The sequence below is a fragment of the Psammomys obesus genome, unplaced genomic scaffold, assembly GCF_907164565.1.
Source record: "Psammomys obesus unplaced genomic scaffold, mPsaObe1.curated_primary_1811, whole genome shotgun sequence".
Classification (NCBI taxonomy): Eukaryota; Metazoa; Chordata; class Mammalia; order Rodentia; family Muridae; genus Psammomys; species Psammomys obesus.
Window position 1 is genome coordinate 48,647,793 of NW_026587216.1, and position 23,194 is coordinate 48,670,986.

Sequence of the window (23,194 nt, forward strand, 5' to 3'; positions counted from 1 at the left end):
AGCGCCGCCACAAGGACACCGCCACAGCGCCGCCACAAGGACACCGCAGGTGCATCGTAGCCGTGAAACGTGTTGTCACCAGCTCTGGCATACACAAATGTGCCCAAGTACAGAACAGCAGAACAACGGAAGATGCCGAAACAGATTTTCAATCTCCTCTTTATCTCTGCTTCTGACTCTAATTAGTTCCCAGGAACCTTCCCCTGAAGGAAGCATCATTTTATTTATTGGCCCATCACAGTTATAAATATGCACTATTTTTATGTTCAAATAGGACGGATAGGCTCGGAATAAAGCAACCCTGAAGAGCAGCCACAGGCAATTCTGAAACAGAAACCCTATTTTAAAACTCTCACGTATCACAGAAACCTTTAGAGTGAACCTTTAAAACACAGAAAAACTTGTTTTTCTGCTCTCAGATAATGCATGGTTACTCCCCCCTTTAAAACATGAGAAAAAAAACATAATGAAGGCAGCTCAATTAATAGTAATTATTAGAAATTGGCTGTCTGTATTCAAGATGCTCTATCTCTATTAGCATTTATTTTCTAAGAACTTAAACAATGGGATTGAGATGGGTTGAAATGAAAGGACAGAAAAAAAAAGCCATCAAAAAATAGTCAGAAGTTGGTATGGTAGCATACACCTGTATTTCTATCATTTACGAAGTTGAAGCTGGAGGGTTGAAAATTTGATGTAAACCTAGAGTATGGTTTACTATAGTATGTGCTCTATAGTATGGTTCTATCTTAAAATATGTAATGGACAAACAAAAAGTAGGGGCAGGATTGTATCAGGAAAAAGGCACAGGACTTCTGTGACAACTGTGCTTATTGTGAAGTTGAGATTTGTCTGTGTTTAAAATCAACAACTGTAGCAACAATAGAAAGTACGCTAAAAAAAAAATAAAATAACCCAAGCCAGAGACCTGGGACGAGAGAGGCTTCAGGGAATCTGTGGGGATGATCCTCGCTGAGACACTTAGCAGCCAGGGATACGGAGCCTGAAGTAGCCACCTCTGATAGCCAGGCAGGACTTCCAGTGGAGGGAGTGGGACAAAAACCAACCCTCAAAACCTTTGACCCCAAATTTGTCCTGCTTAAAAGATGTGCAGGGATAAAGATGCAGCAGAGACTGAGGAAATTGAGATCCAACATATGGAAGAGAGCCAACTCGACACTATTAGCTGTGCTTGCAGACAGGAGCTTAGCATAACTGTCTTCTGAGAGGTTTCATCCAGCAGCTGATGGAAACAGACAAAGAGACCCTCAGTCAGACATTAGGCAGAGCTTGGGGGGTTCTGTGTAAGAGTGGGGAAAGGATTGAGGGAGCAGGAGGCGTCAAAGACACCGTAAGGAGAGTAAAGTAACCTGGGCCATTGGGGCTGACAGGACTGAACAAGCAACCAAAGAGCAAGTATGGGCGGGACCTAGGCCTCCTACACAGTAGCAGATGTGCAGTTTGATCTTCATGTGGGTCCCCTAACAATTGGAGCTGGGCTGTCTCTGACTCTGTTGCCTGCCTTTGGATTCCTTTTTCCTAGCTGAGCTGCCTTGTCTGGCCTCAATGGGAGATTATGTGCTTAGTCCTAGTGTGACTTGATATGCCAGGGCACACAGGTACCCATGTGGGACCTCCCTTCTATGAAGAGGAGGGGGAAGCAGGGAAGGGCTGTGAGCACAGAACTGAAAGGAGAGAGGAGGGAGGGGGTTCTGTGATCAGATGAAGAGTGAATAAATAAATTAATTAATGAAATAAAACCCCATTTTTCTCTCTGAATGTCATAATCTCTAGAGGTATCTAAGATATAACAGTAATGATTCACAGCCACCAAATGAAATGAAATAATACACAGTCACTTTATTAACTGGGCAAAAGTATGAATATGCTTTGGAAGTGTCATTGTGGTATAATTGAGGCCCAGCCACTCGCTGGGAATATAAACCATGTTAATCTCTTGCCCAATCTGAAGTTATTCCACTCCCGATTTCAGATTGGGAGCTGGGCGTTTACAGGGAAATTGCACAATGCAACAAATCACAGTTTCTTTTCATGTTCTGAGAATCTCTTGTTGAAGATTTGCGTGCTCATTTAAAAACAGCATGTTGCGAGCAGTGGTTCTCAGTCACCATCTTTGTAAAGTACAATAAGCAAAATCAACTCAGTCAAGAGGAGAGGAGAAACAAAGGGCGTGGGAGAAGCAGGCATTGTGAGGACACCAGAGAGGTCTATGCTGAAAAGTCACAGTAGAGAAGAGAGTTCATGAGGCCTGGGAACATGGAAATCTTTTGGTTGTTTAACAACCAATAACCAATAACTGTCTAACCAATAACGGATAGACAGTTATCAAGCAAAGAAAATATTAATGAAGCTAGGAGTGCCATAGACTTGGCACACATCAAGAAACATTCCAGTTTCTGTGCACATACTATTTAGATTGTCGTGACATGTAATAAGCTAGAATTTGGAGATGTTTTCACATCTATGAAAGTATTAATAACATTTACCCTGATCGCTATTAACCAGTGTAGAGTTTTAACTTTTATTATTATTTTTTCAGCATGTGGGTTCTGGGAACAAACCTGGTTATCCAGCATGGCCAAAACGAACATTTACTCATTTAGATATATTTCCAGTTCTTTTTGCTAGATTTTTTTTTACAGCCATATTTCGTAGTCTGATGGCTATCAGTGTTTGCATGTAATAGACAGTGCGGAGAAAGTTGATTCTCAGAACAGAATGTGACAGATGTGTGGTCTTCCGAATTATATCGAACTGGGCCGGGTGTGTCTCTCCAGCACACTTGAAAAGCTTTCTTGGATTTTGAGTCCCTGTATCTTAGGAGATGGATTGGGTTTCTCCCATCTTTACATGTTCACAATGAAAGTTTCTGTTTCAAGCAGACAATACAGTATCTCAGCAAAAGCACATTTGGTGACTGACTTTATTGTTTGCTTTGCTTTTTTTTTTTTTTTTTGAGACAGACTCTGTGTTTCCTTAGATGGCTTCAACCTCAAGACATAGACCAGACTGGCCTTGAACTCACAGACATACTCCTACCTCTGCTCCTTAAGCCCCCGGGATTAAAGGCATGTACCACCAAGTCCTGACACCGGAATTCTTTTGTTTAATTTTTAAAAAGGAATTAAAAACTCCAGCTATCGCCTCAAAGAACTTTTCCTGTTAAAACATAAATAAATTTTATGCTGTAGATGGACAGATTTATGAAGGCTGATGTCAGAGAGCCTGAGGGTTTGTGGCGTAGAATCTGTAAATTAGAAATTCACTTAGAAAATTTCTTTGTACGTGTTGTGCTCTGATTCAAGGTATGGAATGAACTAGCAGAGAGACAGCCATTTCACAATATGTTAGTAAGCCAGTGGATTAGTGAAATGATTTAAAGACTGAGAATAGCAATATTATGCACATGACATAAACTGGTTCAACATTCAATTTATCAATATTTGTTATTCTATGGTGCTAAGAAAGAGTAGGGCAAATAAATTTACCCTGTAAGATCTATAGAAATATGAACACTCAGCTAAGTTACATCCCCTGCCCCTGTCTGTACCACTCTGCAATCATGTAACTAATTGTTCAACAAGTTTAAATTCTGAAATAAGATGCCTACAGCAAGTGTGGTGATATTTCACAGTTTAATACCCTTTCTTTCTTTTGTTCATTCCCAGAGGGGCTTTTATTCTACTTTTTATCTTTCAGAGGAGGGAAACTGTCTTTCAGAAACATCATCTCTGCTAATTAACCAACCATCAGTTTCTTCATCAAAAGTTGCTCATGGGAGGCTAGAATTTGCCCCAGTGAGCTAAATCAGAGTATTGGCGGGTCTGCATTCTCTTGGGTGATTGTACAGTGCGCTCATTTTCCTCGATTTTCTCATCTCCCAGAATGTTCTCTTCCTATTTTCAGCAGCAGCAGCAGCAGTTTGTGTAGTGACACTTCTCCTTGCTTTCAGCCATATCTCTCTTCTACATATCAAGACACTTAGAAGCAAGTTGGCTCTCCACTGAAAGGCCGACTACTTATTTCTACCTTCTACATTAATTTGCCTTTTTTTATTTTAGGCAGTGAATAGGCAATATTTAGGGGCAGATATTCTATCACACAGGTTTCATTCCCTGCTGTCTTGTTTGAGGGGTTTCTTGGGGGGGGGCGCACTGTCTTAGAGGGAAGATATGTCCATGATCATTCGAGAGCTTTGTGCCACTTTTTCTCAGTTCTAGAAAACCACCTGAGGTAAGGGTATATGGTACATTACTGCTGGAACCAGTGTCTTTAATCAGGTCTTTTTCCAGATCACCCCTCACCAAATGGAAGATTTATTTTCAGAAGAGCTAAAGTGAGTTCCAGAACTCTGGAGGCAGAAGTAGGCATATCCCAGCGAGTTAGAGGTCAGCCTGTCTACATAGCAAGTTACAGGCTAGCTATGGCTGTATAGTGAGACCTTGAAAACAAAATTAAAGTATCATCACAATTAAAAATTTATGATGGAAGTATTAGGGATATTAATGTGACCAAATATAGTCTTACTCTATAAACTATTTAGAAAACTATCAATAATCAGAAGTAAAAGACCAGCTCGTTCTCACTCTACATGCTAGCGTATGTATTAGCATCCCGTGGTATCTAGGCCGCTGGCTCTAGAACCCTTGTGGCTAATAAACTCTGGCTTCTTAATCAGCATATAGAGAATTGCACAGTATTTGCATCTAATCTGTACACATCCTACAGCTGATGTTAAATTGTCTCTAAATTAGTTATAACACCCAAATACTCCCCACATACTTGTTATAATACTTAGATTAGGTAATAACAATTTCTTTCCCTAATATTTTCCATTTGAAGTCGGTTGAGCCATAGGATCAGAAAACATGAACACAAAGAGCCAACTGAGCATGATACATCTTATCATGCACGCTAAATTATTTGAAATAAAAATATTATCAGTTGAGACATTAGTTTTTGTCTGAAGAAAAGCACTTCCTGTCAGTAATAAAAAAAATTAGGGCTGTGTCTAGTGACATCCAATGACCGACAGGGATACACACCACTTGTGTACCAAGGGTAATTCAGTTGAGGAACTGCCTCCTTTACTATACTGGCCTGTGAGCATTTCTGGAGGACATTCTCCTGTACACACTGCGGCTCTTGGACATTTTGTTCTGTTGTATAAGAAAAGCCGATCAGGACATTGGTGGTCATACCAGTAAGAAGCATTCTTTCACCGCTTCTGTTCCAGTACCTGTCTTCAGGTTCCTGTCTTGAGTCTCTGCCATTGTTTCCATGTGGGTAGGACTGCAGAGTATATGGTGACATAAACCCCTTTTTCTCTAAGTTGCTTTTATTTGGATCACAGCAGCAGGCAGCAAACTAGAATGGGAGGCATTGTAGAAATTACCTGATAGCAACTGATTTTAGGGTGTGGAAATTTACATATAATAATTATAACATAATTATATAATGATGAGTACAATGTGGAAAGATTGATAAGCATAAAGTATTTAAAAATTACTTTGAATACAGCCATTATAATATAATTAGAAATCTCTTTCCAGATTCCATTTTATGAACTTACTACTATTAGTTTATTTTTCTTTTCCATTTGCTTATTCAATCAGTACCACTGAACACTTGCTTTGGAGCTGCCAAAGTGAATGGCAGAGCTGTTTGCCTTGAGGAGGTAACTCTCACTCCAGTGGGAAGAAAAGACATAGATCAAGTAATTATAATAAAATATTGCATGCACTAGAGGAGTGCTTAGGACAGCAAAGGGGAAAAGAGGAAATGGTTGGACCCATTGCCTGGCAGACAAGAATTTCCTAAACACCCTTGCAGTGAAATTTCTGTTGTGTAGGGTTTTCAAGGTTTGGTCCAAAGTTTTTCAGCCCAGAAAAGGTAGGGCAGAAAAATTGCAGATAGAAGCAAAACAAGCCAATTCCAAGATCCGGAAAAAATAGCCAATGGGCCTTTGAAGTTCTTTCTGTAAAATGTTCTCTTTTAGAGACACTAAATGACTTTAGTTTCTGGACTGTATCTCGATAGTACAAGTTGTAAAAGCAACATTGTGGAGATGATGCTTGGGAGTGCGCTGTCTAGCAACATTGCTTCACAGTCTAGATTTACCATGTATGCTAACCTGTGCTCTTAAACATTTCATTTTATTATCTATTGTATGGAGTGCTTTGCCTGCATACATGTACTCTGCAGGCACCCTGTGTACCCACTGAGAACAGAAGAAGATGCTGGCTTCCATGTAACCGCAGTTACAGACAATTGTGAGCTGCATAAATAAATAAGATGAGAATAAGACTGTGGACCTCGGGAAGAGCGGTCAGTGCTTGTGATGGCTGACTCTTTTCTCTAGTCCTTAAGGTGTGATCTCAAACTCGGTTATGCCTGCACATCTGTAAGATCAGGAAAATAATGTAGCCCACTGATTAAGTGATTCTACACACGGACCTATGCACAAAATATGCAAAAGCTCATATACAGACACGAGTGCACACTTGTGGACGTGTTATTTTAGATAAGGATGCTCATAAAACGTTTCCTATAATGAAAAGATTGGAAATTGTCTAAAAGTTGCTGATACAGTCATAAATGAAGTATATTCCCACAAAAGCAAGAGAATTCAAATGTATTAATATAAATATATAAGCACAATATATTATTTATGAAAAAGTCCTGTGCATTTAATATAGAACACTTGATAATAAGAAATTTATAACTTCATTCAGACAATAAATATTTTAAGATCTTTGAGAGTATATGAAATGGTTTTATAGCTTTCTACATAAATCATTTGTATGTATAGAAACATAAGATAGTAACTCTAACTTCTAAATTATTTTTAAATAGGAGAACTTGATTGTTTAAAAAACATCAGTAGTCATCTTTGTCTAACTACTTCATTCACCAAATATGAATTACTTTTTTTTACAAAAAGAGCCTGTTGTGGTGGCATATGCTTTTAATCTCAGGATTGCAGATACAGAGAGAGGCAAATCTGGTCTACAGAGCACGTTTCAAAAGAGCCTGGGCTACCCAGAGAAACCCTATCTCTAATGAGAAAGAGAGAGGGAGAGAAAGAGGCAGAGGCAGAGAAACAAAAACAGAGAAAGAGAGAAGCAGAGAGAGAGAATTTTTTTTGTTTGTTTTTTGTATTTTGCTTGAAGCCACATACTGAAACAAAATAATAAGAAGCAATTTAAAACTTTATGTCAGCCATAGCTTGGTCTGTTTTCTTGTGATGCATTTTGTTATATAATTAGCTTACAGAATGATTTCTTAACCTACAATGGGCCAAAAATTGTATTTAGTAAAACACTCTTAAAAAGCACATACCATGGAAAGTTTCACATTAGGGGAAACTGGAGAGTAGTTATGCTTGGAGAAAGACTAGAATTTTCACCGCAGGTGTTGAGAAAATATTAAGGCATGCAAATCTTGGACACTGAAGTTTCATAATAACATTATCCTTTAAAAATCCCTCTGCCAAGGTCTGGAGGTGTTCAGATCTTCCTTGTGATAGGACCAGGGAGTTAAGGCAGGTGGACAGGACTTGAACTGAGGAAGATAACACTGTCACCATCATTACAACCATCAAGTGAGAGAAGATGGAATCTAAGCTATGGCTGTGGGTAAGGTAATTTAGAGTGTAGACAATGTAGAAACACCGAAGGAAAGGAAGTACCCTGCAATCGGAAGAGAATTGTCTGTGAGAATTGAAGGGTAAACTAGGTCAGATGAACTTACGTCTTCATCCTGACCAAAACAAGCTGGCAGGGCGGATTCTGCCAAATCACCGAAGGCAGAGGGAAGGTAATGTGCTTGCATTGCTTATGGAGGATCCCACACAGTGTCAGTCCAGACTCCAACTGAATTGTCCTTATTTTTTAATCAAAGTCAAATTAAAGGCAAATGTTGATGATCTACCTGTGGGTTCCACTCTTTGATGGTGCCTAGGAGCAAGCAGCTTTGAAGTTGCCCTTTGAGCTCAGTGCTCTGCATGTCAATCCTCTCCTCCCTGTTTGCTAACAAGCTACAGAAGAGCCCAGTGGTTTGCAATGTGAGTGAAGCGAAATGTAATTAGAGTAATTTCACTAACAGGCAAGAGTTGGGCAGTAAATATCCCAAAAAGGAACCTAAAGCTTACCAACTTCTGGGTTACTCCTAATCAGCGATTCTTTTACTGCCAAATGCTCTCCTATGTATAAAGTTAGCTCATGGGATTTCAAGCTGTGATTGTGGGGAATAGAATTCCTTCAATTAAGTTAGCTTTATCAATATTCAGTTAAATAGCTTGGGGGATGGTTTTGAAACGTATTTGCTAATAACAGTGAGGTCATGTGTCCAGGCACAAGACACAGCATGCTGTTAAAAACTAAGCTATGAAGTCTCTCACTCCAGGCCTTCTACTAGGTCATCAATAGCCTGGGTAAGAATTTCTTCCAAATTTGAGTACAGAAGATTAATTTCTTGATGTTTGTCGAAGGAAGTCATTTAGTTTCTAAAGATGGCCATTTACAGCATTTGATTCAGCTTCCAATAATTGTGTCCCTGCTGCAAAATTTTCCACACTCTAAATCCTCCAACTTGAACCCAAACATCCAAACAGAAGTTGACCTTAAGAAGTACAGCTTTTGTTCATGAGTAGCTCAATTCAGAAGTAAAGAAACTCTTTCAGCAAAAACCCAATGTGGCAATTTGTTATAGAAGAGTGACTGAAGATTGAATTTCCACTCTCCAGTGGACCCCTAATGGGCTCGAGAGTACTGAGGTTAAACCCCTAGGCTGGCTGACATATACATTCCTACAAACAGCTGGCACGGACATGCCTACCACGGCATTTAAGAATCCCACACTGATGTTTCATAAATGGTAACCCAGCATGAGCAGATGGAAGAGAGGTTTATGGGCCAAAAATTTCTTTGAAAGCCTTTTTCTTGTTTTTATTTGTAGGTAAGAACACTTGCAAGAATTCTATAAACATTCTCTTTATTTTCTACAGTTTTTGAAGAGATATACACTGTTTTTGAACAAAATTACATGTTCTCTTTAAATAAAATATAGACAAATGCAAACTTAGGTCATGTAAAAATACTTCTGATATAGACAAGTGATTCTAATTTTAAAATAATATAATGCATGATAAACATTAATGCAATGAACACTTGATGTTAAAATAGCCTAATAATACCCATACATTCTTTTTTTTTGTTTGTTTTTATTCCTCCTTTCATGTTCCTTTTTCAGTATCGTCCTTGTGCTCACATAATTAAGGAAGGAAAACTTCTAGCAGCTGCAGTGAAACACCACCAACAAACACATTATATCTCTGTAGAACTTGTGAAGGCGTCATGCAGCATTCAGGGTGTTTCATGTAACCTTGTATTCTACATTTTCCTTGACATTTATTGTTAACTGAGAGTGGTGATCAGCCTTGGTGGTATATTCCTCAGCAATTTCAACCAAGTGTCTTTGCTCTCTAAGCTTTAAGGGACACATTGAATCCATCTCTTCTGACCATGATGATATCTTGGGCCCAATAAATTGTTTCTCAAACAACCAGCAAACTTGATCAAACTCTTAGCTCTCAGGTTTCTAGATTATAGGTTCAGAAATAAGGTAAACAAGCAAGAAGCTATTATATGTTTTATCTTCTAGATTTTTTTTTCTAGTGACAGGATGTGAAGGATAAAAACAATAATTTAATTTATCATTGAGAAGTACATATGCACATCTTTAAAAGCCAAATCCACCTACTCTCTTCCTCCCCCTGAATACTTCCTTTAACCTACTACCAGTTCATGTCCCTTTAAAAAACATTCACACTGAGTACATCAGTCTAGTATTTGTGGTGGGTAGGACCATCCACAGGAGCATGGGCAACAAGCCATGGGCTGTATTTTGGAAGAAAACTCACTCTCCTTCCTAGGAGTTTCATATCTATTGGGACTTCATGGGCCTCTACCCTTACCATACTAAAAAAATTTAAGTGGTTTTATTTACTGCTGGGTTTGTTCTTATAACCATAGACTCTTAGAGCACTTGTGTGAAAACAGCCCTGTCATGTCCTGAAAAGACTGTTTCTGTCAGTCCTTTGCAACCTCTGTCTCATACAGTCTTTCTGACCTGTCTCCTGATGGGACTCCTAAGCCTTAAAAGGAAAAAGTGCAGTATGGATTTCCATTTAAAGCTAAGCGCAGCACAATATTTTATTCTCCGCACTCTGACTGGTTGGGGGTCTCAGTATTAACTGTCATCTACTGTTAAAAGAAGTGTCTCCAAATGAGGGCTAAGAGCTGCATGTATCTGTGTATATAAAGGTAAGTATTTAGAGGGCAGCTTTTTACTATGTCCATTAAACAAAATAAAAGTGCCTCACCCTCTCCATAGCAGATAACCTGCATAGCCATGGATTCTTGGCCAATCAGCAGTACCGGGTATGAGTTCCAGCATGTGGAGTAAGCCTTACATGTAGTCAGAAAGTGACTGGTTGCACAAAAGGATTTCTTCTTCCAGGTTAGCTGTTATTGTAGCTCTCGGAGTTCATAGCTGGGTAAAGCTACGGACGACCTTTCAGTCTCTAAATTGTATGTGTAGGTATAAAAAAGCGTTTAAATAGTTACTTGGTACAGAAGAATAAAGTATTAATATTTTGACCTGGACAGAGCTATGTTGGTCATGAGGGTAGACACTGTCCACAACCTGAATTTGCATCTCAGGCATACTTAATCTTCTGCTTAGAGTGAGGATCCATATTTGCAATGTCTTTTATAAGAGTGATAACTTTTTAAAAATTAACATACAATGACAAATCTTCATTGCCTTTCAATGGTTCAACCTAAACAAATGTTTATATCACAGTAATACATATTCATGATACTATGATATATGTTTGAGTCTCACTCTTGAAATAAGAATACTTTCACAAATCTGCTTCCATTTTGGGTAAAGGTAGAAGAAATATGGAAGCTACTCTTTGTCCATCACCTATATTGTGGTAGCATTAGCACTATAAACGGTACCTCATCAATCCTGGGAAACGCTCAGAAGTTGGTACTTTTATGTATTTGAAGGTCTACCTAACAGAAGAAGGAGACACAACTAGCAAGCATTGGAAGCATCATGAAAGTCAATCTCAGTGAGTTTTCTGGACCCAGATTATTAAAAAGACAGTGTGTAAAAATACCACAATTTCTGTATCCATTCTTCTGTTGATGGACATCTGGGTTGTTTTCAAGTTCTGGCTATTACAAATAAAGCTGCTACAAACATGGTTGAACAAATGTCCTTGTTGTGTACTTGAGCAAATTTTGGGTATATACCTAGGATTGGTATAGCTGGGTCTTGAGGTAGCACTACTCCTAATTGTCTGAGAAAGCGCCAGATTGCAGGCAAGTGGTGGGATCTAGAAAAGATCATTCTGAGTGAAGTATCCCAGAAGGAGAAAGACAAACATGGTATATACTCGCTTATATAGACCTACAAGATATGATAAACATAATGAAATCTACACACCTAAAGAAGATAATCAAGAAAGTGGACACAAGCGAAGATGATCAATCCTCATTTAGAAAGACAAATGGGATATGCATTGAATGTATGACAGGAATCTACCGCAAAAGGCATCTGAAAGACTCTACCTAGCAGTGTTTCAAAGCAGACACTAAGACTCATAACCAAACCCTCGGCAGAGCGTAGGGAATCATATAAAAGAAGGGGAGTTAGTATGATATGGAAAGGATAGGAGCTCTACAAGGACCAAATATATCTGGGCACAGGGTCTTTTCTGAGACTGACACTCAACCAAGGACCATCTATGGATATAACCTAGAACTTCTGCTCGGATGTGGCCTGTGGTAGCTCAGTAACCAAGAAGTTTTCCAAAGTAAGGGGAACAAGGACTATTTCTAACACGATCTCAAGGACAGGATCCTTGACTCCCTCCCCCCCCCAGGGGAGGAGCAGTCCTGTTAGGTCACAGAGGAGGACTTTGCAGCCAGCCCTGAAGATACCTGATAAAACAGGGTCAAATGAAAGGGGAGGAGGTCCTTCCCTATCAGTGGACTTGGAAAGGGGCAGGGAGGAGACCAGGGAGGGAGTGTGGGGTTGGGGAGGGAATGAGGGAGCGGGATACAGTGGGGACACAGAGTTAACAAAATGTAACTAAAAAGAAAAATAAAATAAAATAAAAGACAGTGTGGCCTTTTCCTGAAAGCTTAGATTAATTTCCCATCCATTATAGATTAATCAAAATAGAAATATAAAAAGGTGTAATTCACAAGAAAATAATAATAAAAAAAAACAAAGGTAAAATCCAACAATAATGTCAAAACCTTTGGCTTAAGCCTTACTAAACCGAAAGCAACACCAGGTGAAAATGGTCTATTGGCCAATCAACTGAAATTGGCAGAGTGGCTTAAAAACATGACATTCCTCTATGCTGCTAACAAGAAAATCACTTCAAATAAATGATTTAAACAGACTGAAATGAAAAAATAAGAATAATTGTACTATGCAAACATTGATCAAAAGCAGGCATAACGACTACATTAGGATCAAATAAAGTACATTGTCATCCAAAGATAATTGTCAGAGATGCTAAATAACGATAAAAGTTTTAATACGCAAAGAAAACATATGAATGCAACCAAGATTAGAAAAAATGAAATAAAAATAAATTTGAGTGAGACACTTTAATATCTTCTTTACTAAAAAATCAATAGAATAATCCATAAAAATCTATGAGAATAGCAAGGAATATCGGTGCTGTAATGAAACAACATGATCAAATAGATCCTTACAGCACACTGGACCCAGAAGTCCTCAATTTTTGCACCTGACTATTATAAAAATTCCAAGATATACCATATTTGGGGTCATAAATAATTCTCAGTGAATTACAAATGCATAAAAATTATTGGAATCAGATTATATTCTTTAAGATGAAAATGAAATTAGAAATTAGTAACAGAAAAATATGAACTCTCAAAATTTGGAAAGTATATATTTCTAAGTTTCCTTTTCTATCTTTTGAATTGATAATACTTTCCACTACATTCTCTCCCTTTGTTCAAGAATATGTTTTATTTTCTTCAGATAGCTATTCAAGATACCAAAACAAGTCTATAGAAATAATAAAAATATAAAGTTATCTTTGTTGTTCTTCCTAAACAATAGAGTAATCTTATACACATACTCTCCAAAATTGTCAGTTTCACTCATACTGTTCTATTGGTATTGATATTTCTATTTTGATAATAGAAATAAATATTTCTATTTTTGCATTTAATTCACATACATATTTGTTACTTTCTAACTCTTTTTTTCTTTTTCTTTTTTTTTTTTTTGCCTCTTAGTTCATCTTTCTGGGTAGGTTTCCTCCACTGCTGGTGGGAATGTAAACTTGTACAACCACTAAGAAATCTGGTGCTTTCTCAGACAATTAGGAATAGTGCTTCCTCAAAATCCAGCTATAACACTCCTAGGCATATATCCAAAATATGCTCAAGTATGCAACAAGGACATTTGCTCAACCATGTTTATAGGAGCTTTTTTCGTAAGAGCCAGAATCTGGAAACAACCCAGATGTCCTCAACTGAGGAATGGATACGGAAATTGCGGTACATTTTTAATTCTATCTGTCTATCTATCTATCTATCTATCTATCTATCTATCTATCTATCTATCCATCTATCTGACACAATTTATTCACTTTGTATGCTGGCTACAGCCCCCTCCATCTCCTTCCAGTCCCACCCAACCTCCCTCTACTCCCCCTATGTCCATTCCCTAGTCCACTGATAGAGAGGACTTCCTCCCCTTCCTTCTGATCCTAGCCTATCAAATTTCATCAGAGCTGGCTGCATAATTTTCCTCTGTGGCCTGGTAAGGCTGCAACCTCCAGGGGAAGCTGATCAAAGAGCCAGCCACTGAGTTCATGTCAGAGACAACCCCGCCCTCCTCACTAGGGAACCCACTTGGAAACTGAACAGGGGGTCTAGGTCCTCTCCAAGCATGATCCTTGGTTGGACTATAGGTCTATTGCAGGCTCCCTTGGGCCCAGGCTTTTTGTCTCTGTTGTTCTCCTTGTGGAGTTCTTGTTCCCTCCATGTCTTTCTGTCTCCCTCTTCTTCCATAAGGTTTCTGGCACTTTGCCCAAAGTTTGGCTATGAGTCTCAGTATCTCCTTCGATTATCTGGTGGGTAGAATCTTTCAGAGGTCCCCTGTGGAAGGTTCCTGTCCTGTTCCTTGTCTTCTCCTACTTCTGATGTCTATCCTGTTTGTCCTTCTGAATGAGGATTAAGCTTCTTCCCTTGGATCCTCCTTGGTCTTCCTTTAGCTTCTTTAGGACTATAGATTTTAGTGTAATAAACCAATATTCTAATTTTTATTTTTAATATACCATTCTGGTTAGTAACATCAGAAACTTCAGAAACATTATCCCATTGGTTATCTCTCTTCCCCTCTTGAATATACTAAACCTATGTATTGTTTCTTATTTTTTTAATTACTGTATTTTAATATATGTTAATTCTTAATTCTTTTAGGAATATTTGTCAGTTCCTTCCTTCTCATAGCAGTTCTGTCTCTTATTTTCTTGATCACAGGAATTTATGTCTATTTTGTCTGCAATACCTAATATCACTGTAGGTTTCATTCAGCTGTTTTTTTTTTCCTGCATTATACATATGGCAGCTTTTTGGTTTGTATATTCTGAATAGTTGGCTTTGAATTTTGTTCTTTGGTTCTTTATTTTTTTGAAATTTCTATACACATTTATCATACCTTAATATACATATACATCATGAAATTTTAACGTGGCAATAACATACTCATCTCACAAAACAGAGCCTAGAGGACATTCGTCTAAGTGAAATGAACAAATTGGATAAAAACATTTAAGCAAACAACAACAAAAAACTGTGCTCTATCACCCTTAGATGTTAGAGCTAAAAAATAAACATAAAACACAAGAAACAGAGTAATTGGTGAGTGGATACCCAAGGTAATGGAGGAGAAGACAGAAGGGGGAGGTTAGAATGTGTATTACTGCTGTTGTGTAGCAGGGGCTGAAGATCTCAAATACAGAATGCTAATCAGAGTGCATGATAAGTTTTCAGGCATTTTGCATTTATTGTGAAGTTAAATAACCTTGGAGGTCAATTTTCTTATTCTTGTTATTTCATTTATACTTTGCTTCTGAAAGTTCATTGTGTTTGTCAGATGCCTGCACATACTAATACTCAAGACTATTTTTCTAAGCAAACAAGTGGGATAAATTTAATTTACAAATCCATCTGAAATACCTGTGAGTATTCAACAGTCTTTGACATTTTCCTCCATCACTGTGGTTAGAGGCAGACAGCTGGTCTTTTGGGTGGCCCTTTGGAACGTGTATTTTCTTCCTCACTCTTTCAGTTTTAGAAAGAGAGTTTCAAAAACTGAGCCACTAGTTCCTTGTTAGTTCCTTTACACAAACTATTAAAGCCTGATAGTCACTGTTCTTAGAGTACATGGATATTCGGGGGATAATTGTATGATACTTTCAAAAATGCATTATTCCAAGATGTTTTTAACAAACAAAACAGTGACTCTATTTTACATCCTGTGACACAATTTTCAAGAAAATTTTGTTTTTCTAAAAAGCCAGTTGTTTGGTAACGTTCCTTCTATTTTGTGGAATAGTTTGAAGAATATGGGTGTTAGCTCTTCTCTGAAGGTATGGGAGAATTCTGTGCTGAAAAGCCAGTTGTTTTTTGTTTGTTTGTTGTTTTCTGTTGAGGCTTACGAGGAAATGAACATAAATTAGCTCTATATTTGGAGTTGACTTGGACAATTATTTAGTTCTCTGTCAAGTTATAATGTTGCTTAATGAAATACAGTGGGGCAAATAAAAAGATACCTCCTGTTAAAATAGTGATTGAAATATGACTGTTCATTAATAAATTGTAGTATTAGAAGGTTGTAGATTAAAGTATGTTAAGTAGAAGAAGATCATTTTCGCTATGTAAACACCAGCAAACTCAGCTGCTTAATGGATAAGACACTTGGTCTTTAAAATCTAGCCCCCAGATAAGCAGGTATGTCTATATGTATTTAAGGCAGGTAAGAGGGGCATGTGTGGTATAGTTTCACAGTGAATGTCTGTTCAATGATACTTGTATTCCAACAGAGAAGATGATTTGAGAGACCTGTGATGAAGATATTTTGTGAGAAACATTGTTTTAAATCATGACAGTTTTTGTACATAGAATGGGCATTAAGATACAGGAACGGCTGGCAAGTAAAGTGGAACATGCAACTTTGGACTTATGGAAAGCACATGACTAGTGTCGTTATTCTAATAATATACCTCTAAAACAGTGTGGAAAATAGTAACTTAAGGCTTTGATGTAGCCACACTCTCTTCTTGAATAGTTGAATCTGCATAATTTTTGCATGGAAGGAGACTTTATGTCATTTCTTCATCATCACCACTACCACCACTACCATGTTTTCCTCCTGTGACCATCTCTCCATGGCAACACATACTGATTTATCAGCATGATTGCAATTGTATAGCCAACTTTGTGTAACCCTGGACTACCAAAAAGGAATCCAGCAATTTTCTCTTTTTACTTCTGGTTCTTTCTTTACTACAGAGCCACCTTCAGCTGGCATTATTGCCACTTTTTAGAGCACAGCACACAGAGAGAGAAGTGGAGGTTTTCAATGAAAGGTGCCTCTTTATCACAGCAGTCTTCCTGGGGGCAGAACTTTTCCAGCAGTTCTTTTGTGGAACTTAAGACCTGTTTGAAAACTGAAAGTGTGTGTACTTGTCAACAGCATTAACTGAGATTTCAACATATCAAAGTAGAGAAAAGTGGAGCCAGGGAACTGGTAGAAAGTTTAGAAATAGTTCTTTTCCTTTATATTTGTTTCACATACTAGCAGCATTCACACAGCACTTAATTAGAACTAGATTCCCCTTTAGGTGTGAACAGTGACACCATACCAATGGAAGTTGTGCATGAATTCCCATCAAGGCTAGTCATCATTCATCTTTTTGGTTGAACTGAGCTTGGGGATGTTGCATTATGTCAGGTTGTGCAAGTGAATAAATAATCTCTCCATCAAGAGTTTATAGTAAATCATGTTATGAACAGCCTGTTAAAATTAAGCAGTATATTTTTCTAAAATACTTGCTATAGTTTTAGTAGAGTACTATTTTTCTTCTAGTAAAGATCCTGTAACTAAAATAAATCTTTTTAAAAACATTTTGAGTGTGTGTGTGTGTGTGTGTGTGTGTGTGTGTGTGTGTATGCACACATTTTCACATCATGTGCAGGCCTTCTTGAAGTACAGAAGAAAGTGTCAAGTTGCCTAGAGCTTAAGTTATAGGTTTGAATGAGTTACCCTATATTGGTTTTGAGAACTTAATTCAGGTCTTCTGGAAGACCTGAGCTATTTCTTCAGGCCTATAACTAAATTTTAATGTGGAATGGAAACCATAATTAAAGAGGCAAGTGGAGAAAGGATGAGAACGGGTAGGGTAAGTATAAAGCTCACCATCAGGTTAATAACATGTACCCAATGATTATATGTGTGCACGCGTATCAGTTTATTTAGAACATATTGAATTCAATAAGAGTATTCTCTTCTGAATCAAGGAATTCAATGAAAATATTTTCTGATTTCACATGCAATAAGCGTTGCCAAGAAAGGTGGTTACAAATATTCCTTTCCTTTAAGATAGAGAAGGTAGAATGTGCCTCTCAGAGACAGATTGCTCAAGTCAGTGATATCCAGACTCTATGTAAGGATGGCCAGCAATATCTTCAATAGGAATGTTCATGTCTCTATTTCAAGAAGTCATGATTTGCATATTTCTCACCCAAGACTCTTGCTGAAGCTGAAAAAGCAATGGGCTTGCTTTTACAGTGATGTAACCAGTGGGCTGTGAATGGAACTCAAGTTACAAGTCCATTTTCCAATGTCCTCAAAACAACTGCTCAAGCATAGTAATGTGTGTTTTGTTTGTTTGTTTTCCTTTTCCCACCCTGATTTTTGAATGTTAGTCCAAAGGTTCTAAGTTCAGAGCACATCCAAACACTCAAGCAATAAGCAAAGATTCTCAAAGTTTTCAGCACATTTTCTTGTCTTCCCTTTTAATATTAGTTACAAAGACCCAGGAAAACATCAATTTTTATAATTCTTTGGCATGACAAACAGAGTTCAGAGACTCAGCACCTAGTAAAAGTCAGATGTGGTCAGGATCACCTACAGACCCAGCAGGTAGGGGGTAGGAGTGTGGCTACTGAAAAATCACCCCATAGCCAGCCTCACCCAAGTGGGAAGCCCCAGACTCGGTGATAGACCTGTCTCAAAGATAAGACAGAAGTTATTGATGAAGGGATTGAAGAGCCTTTCACTGCTGCATGCATGCTTTCACAGGCAGACATACACACCAACACACCAACATACACACACACTCACACACACACACACGGAGTGGATATAGAAAATAGATACATAGTTTCAATAGCAACTACCCGGTGGAAGTTTTTCACTTTTAGATCACTATTCTCTACAGGACTTTCCCTAAACAACACATACAGAATTTTAGCTCTCTAATCTGTGTCAAGGACTAACTAGGCTAAAGACAAAGGACCACTCAATACTTGATATCACACTGAAGAGCCAGATAAATAGCTGAGGCACACAAATCCTGCAGGGCCTCAAAAGAAAGGAACAATAGTGTCAGAAATCAACATGGGACCCTGGAACAGTAAAAATCAAGGTTTGACAGCACTTCTGCAACACCAGACACAGGATTCATAACCAAAACAAGACCTTTATATTGTTGTCCTTGCACTAACCAGACATCCATACTCCTTCCCTCACACCTCTTATGTAAGATATCTGTTCTAAGAATTTACAAAAAATTCCTGAAGTGTGCATAACTCTCATCTTATTTATTTTTCTTAAACATATCAAAAGCATAACGCCTTTAAATATGTATAAAACATCAATGTTCATTTTTGTCTGAGTGAGGCTTAATAAACATGACATTTCCCTTGAGGACCCATACCTTTAATGCTATCCCTACTCTCCAGCTCTGAATAAATACTTCTCAATATTCTAAGTGTATGTCAATATTCAGAGAATTCCACACACTCTAAGTTTATTTCATATAATGGTAATATATTTTGAGGAACCAGTGATAGAGATTTTAGAAAGAAGTCAACAGTTAAAATATCAATGAGCAAAAGTAAAATAAAGAAACTATTATTTTCTAAAAAAGGATTAAAGTTTTCTAAGGGTTATACATCAAGTCTCCTTGTGATAAAGCCGATTAAGACTGATGATATAAAAAAATAATATCATAAGCAATGTTTGGGTTCAAAATAGGATATATAATTAAATATCTTTGAATGGTGTATATATTTGTTAAGGGAACAGGGAGCTGGTATAGAATTAAAAAGGGAACACCTTACAAAAGCATGGTTTGACAGCAAGGCAGAAAGAGAGCTCCTTTCTAATACAGCTACATTCTAGCCAACATGATTAACATGGACTTGCAAATTATAATCCAAGGTTCTAAGTAATATAAACTATCATGTACTTAATATGGTCAATATTTCTTCCTCACTTACAATAACATCAGACATTTATTCTTTTACTCAACACAGAAATAAAACCTCCCCAGTGCCCAAAGATTTTCTAGGATCCAGAGGTTCAAGGTTTCCAAAAGAGCACCCCCTTTTCCACCATGATTTCTGCATGTCTGAATGTGTTAAACAGGTCTTGAGTGACAGTTCATTGATAGAGTGTCTAGCATACATGAGGCCTTGGATTCAATCACCATTACTAAAAAAGAAACAAGATAAGAAAAACAAAACATAATACCACAGTAGCCATGTTTAGTAGTTGTCACAGTTGGGACTTTTATTACCATGGAGAGACACCATGATCATGGCAACTCTGATAAAGGAAAGCATTTAATTGGGGCTGGCTGAGAGCTCAGAGGGCTAGTCCATTATTATCATGTTGGAATCATGGAGGCAGGCAGGTAGACATGGTGTTGGTGAGATAGCTGAAAGTTCTATCAAACGGTCCTCAGGCAGTAGAGAGAGGGGCCTGACTCGGGCCTGACTCTAGCACTGGAAGCCTCCAAACACGGCCCCTGGGACACTTCCTCCAACAAGGCCACACCTCCTAACATTGCCACTCCCTGTGAGTCCACGGTGGCCATTTTCATTCATACCACAGCAATACATGCACATATGTTTGAATATGAAAAAGCAACTTCTAAATTTATTAAATAAAATTAATTCCAAGAAGAGTAGAGTAATTCCTAGAAGAATAGATCATTCAAGGGAGAGAAGGCTGCAAGAAGTGGAACAGAGAAAAGAATAGCAGAAATCTTGGGGAGAAAAATTAGATGAATGTCCACTCAGATGAGAGAAGACATTGAATAGGCTAGTCAACAAAGCATGTTGTAAAATTGTTGAGCAGAATTTTTACTTATCTGATGAAAATATAAAATATAAGAGGCAGTATTAGCCACTTGGGTATTATTGTATTAGTTACAGGCAGAAAGACAAAAGAAAAGGTATTTATTGATTTTAGGTCATAAGACTAGGTTTTACAGAGCATGATTACAGAGCTTTCTAATTACAAAAAATAATCCAACTAAGTGATGAAAAGGGTGAACTAAGAGAAATTCAGTGGCGAGTTAAAGATTTTGGGGTTTCATTACATTACATCAGATGTGGAGTGTGCCTGACAGCCCATTATTCATTTTGCATAGTGAATTCGTGAATAAAATGCATAACACAGGTGCTCTCTGTTATGGCCTTGTGAATTTCACCAAGTTTTAGGTACACCATAACACTTAAACGTAAAATAAACGCACACATACACCTAAAAAATTCATTCACTTAACACTTAGTTAAGTGCTGTAATATCTAATATTACATATTATATGTAACAATATATTATATAACACATGTAAAGTTACAGCTAGGCCCAAACAGTCTATAACTTTCTTGGGCAGCCCTGGTTACTTTTTGGTGTCATTTATGGGCTATAAATGTTATATAACAACTCAATTTTCTATAATTATAAACACAAAATATATTAACATTAAAAGATTTTTTTCACTTTACATTTTTGAAAAATCTATTATTAGTGTATGTCTTAGCTAGTTTTTTGTATGACATTTGTTCTCTCCTTCCATTCTTACAAAGATGGATCTATGTGGATCACATTCAGGTCACTCAGGAAGTGCCTTTTCACACTGAGCCATCTCACCAGCCCCCCAAAATATAAATTTTGCTAGCTATACTGTCACAATTAATATTTTCTTGAGTATATCTGATTCCAGTGAGTTGAGATGCCATGACTATTTCATTTACTTATTTATTTATTTCAACAAAAGGTGTAAACTTTGTTTTACCATCATGACAGTTTTAGATGTCATATACGCTGATGCTACAAAGGGCTGGATGGAACCTGAGGTGTCCTTCAGAGCAGGGAGATGTCTGTCCACTTAGAGGGACCTATGAAGTTGTAAGAATTCTAACCCCTGGCTCATGGAAGAGATGAACTGAGTGCTAGCTAGGTGGCAACATATCAAAAACATCCCAGCATTCCAAATGCCTTCAATACTACTAGTTTTATCAAATCTTCTAAATATTGTATTTCTAGTCAGCAAAATGAAGAATGCTTCAAACATAACATACTGAACATTGCTTCATTTTTTAATGTTCAGATTTAATTCTGTCTGCTTTTTGAAGTAATAAGTAAGAAAGTGATCATCAGAAACAAAACAACAATCTCCTTTATTCTCTTACAGAAACTAAATTTCTTTCATTGGTATTTGGGTTAAGAGGCCAGGTGGCCTGGATTGGATAGAGCTGATGTAGAGGATAGCAAATCAATGGAGCTGTACTTCTAACTCCAGCTGCAAAGACCTCATTTAGAACATGTTTTCCGTACATAAGTTGTAGCTTGTGGATCAGCAAAAGCAATATCACCTGAGAGCAGATGAAAACTACAGAACCTTGGACTCTGAGGAAAACCACCTATAAATCTGTGTTTAATATGACTCCCCGGTGACTAAATGCATATTCAATCCTTAGTGCTAGAGGAAGCTCTCGTTCTAGTTAAATGCCGTATGTATCAATTACAGTGGCAATGGGGTCTCCCCTGTAATATGCCCAGCACTGACTGACCTCATCACATCAAGTTACTTTCTGGGACCAGAGGAACAAATGTAGCGTGTGGAGACTACCAGAGGTAGTGGCCAGTAAGCATTGTATTTTGTTTTATGTATGAGTCAGGGTTCAATTGCACCACGAGGTTTCCTTTGAACTTGAGAGAGAGCTCTGTTATGACTTGGAACTTGCACATCTTTCTGCTACTGCAGATGAATGAAGAGACTATGGGCATGTGCTCCTGGGCAGTGTTTTCAGACAGGTTCAAACAATGGGAATTTGAAAATGAACTGGTGTGGAGACTTCTGTTTTTCTCACCGTCACATTATTTATTTCTGAACGCATCACTGACAGCAGCTGGGAACAACACATTATTACTGATAATCAATGATTCCCCTCCTTCGCTGGGAATCCTTTTAGTTTTATTTATTTAAGACAAAGATGTACAAGAACATGAATGCCTGATGGATGGAAAGGAGACATGGTACTTCCCTAACATCTGTTCAGAAACTACAAAAGGCGCAAGAGCCAGCCAAAAGAGACCTCTATGGGACAGGGATGAAGTCACTATCCTGCTAATATAAGAACATCCTGGCAGTTCTGATAAAGCTCAGATCACTAAGGAGACTATCAAGTCATTAAAATGTATTTGATGGTGACAATTGCTGCCCTTTGGGGCACAGCTTTAATTCATTAAAAATCCAATATTAGTATACCTCCTTCCAGCTAGTCCTTTATTCCTGTTTCAGACACGAGACAATGATAGTGAAAAAGATCGTCCCTGGTGGAGACTCAGCTGCACCAGGTCCTCACAAATCCACTTTCCCCCCCGGCATTGCAGAAGGGATGATAGAATATTCATTGTTCACACAAAGCCATATGCTACATTGGCACAGGTCCCGTTGTTCAATATTTAAAGCTCTGCTGGGTCTCCTGGCACCCTCTGCCAGAATCCCCAGGACAGCTCA

At 37.9% G+C, this 23,194-nt stretch overlaps 1 protein-coding gene across 1 annotated transcript in view; it reads right to left on the reverse strand.

The window, feature by feature from the left end:
- Nucleotides 1-23,194, reverse strand: part of Nkain3 (sodium/potassium transporting ATPase interacting 3) — a 581,394-nt gene that overhangs the window by 273,674 nt on the left and 284,526 nt on the right. The window lies entirely within an intron of this gene.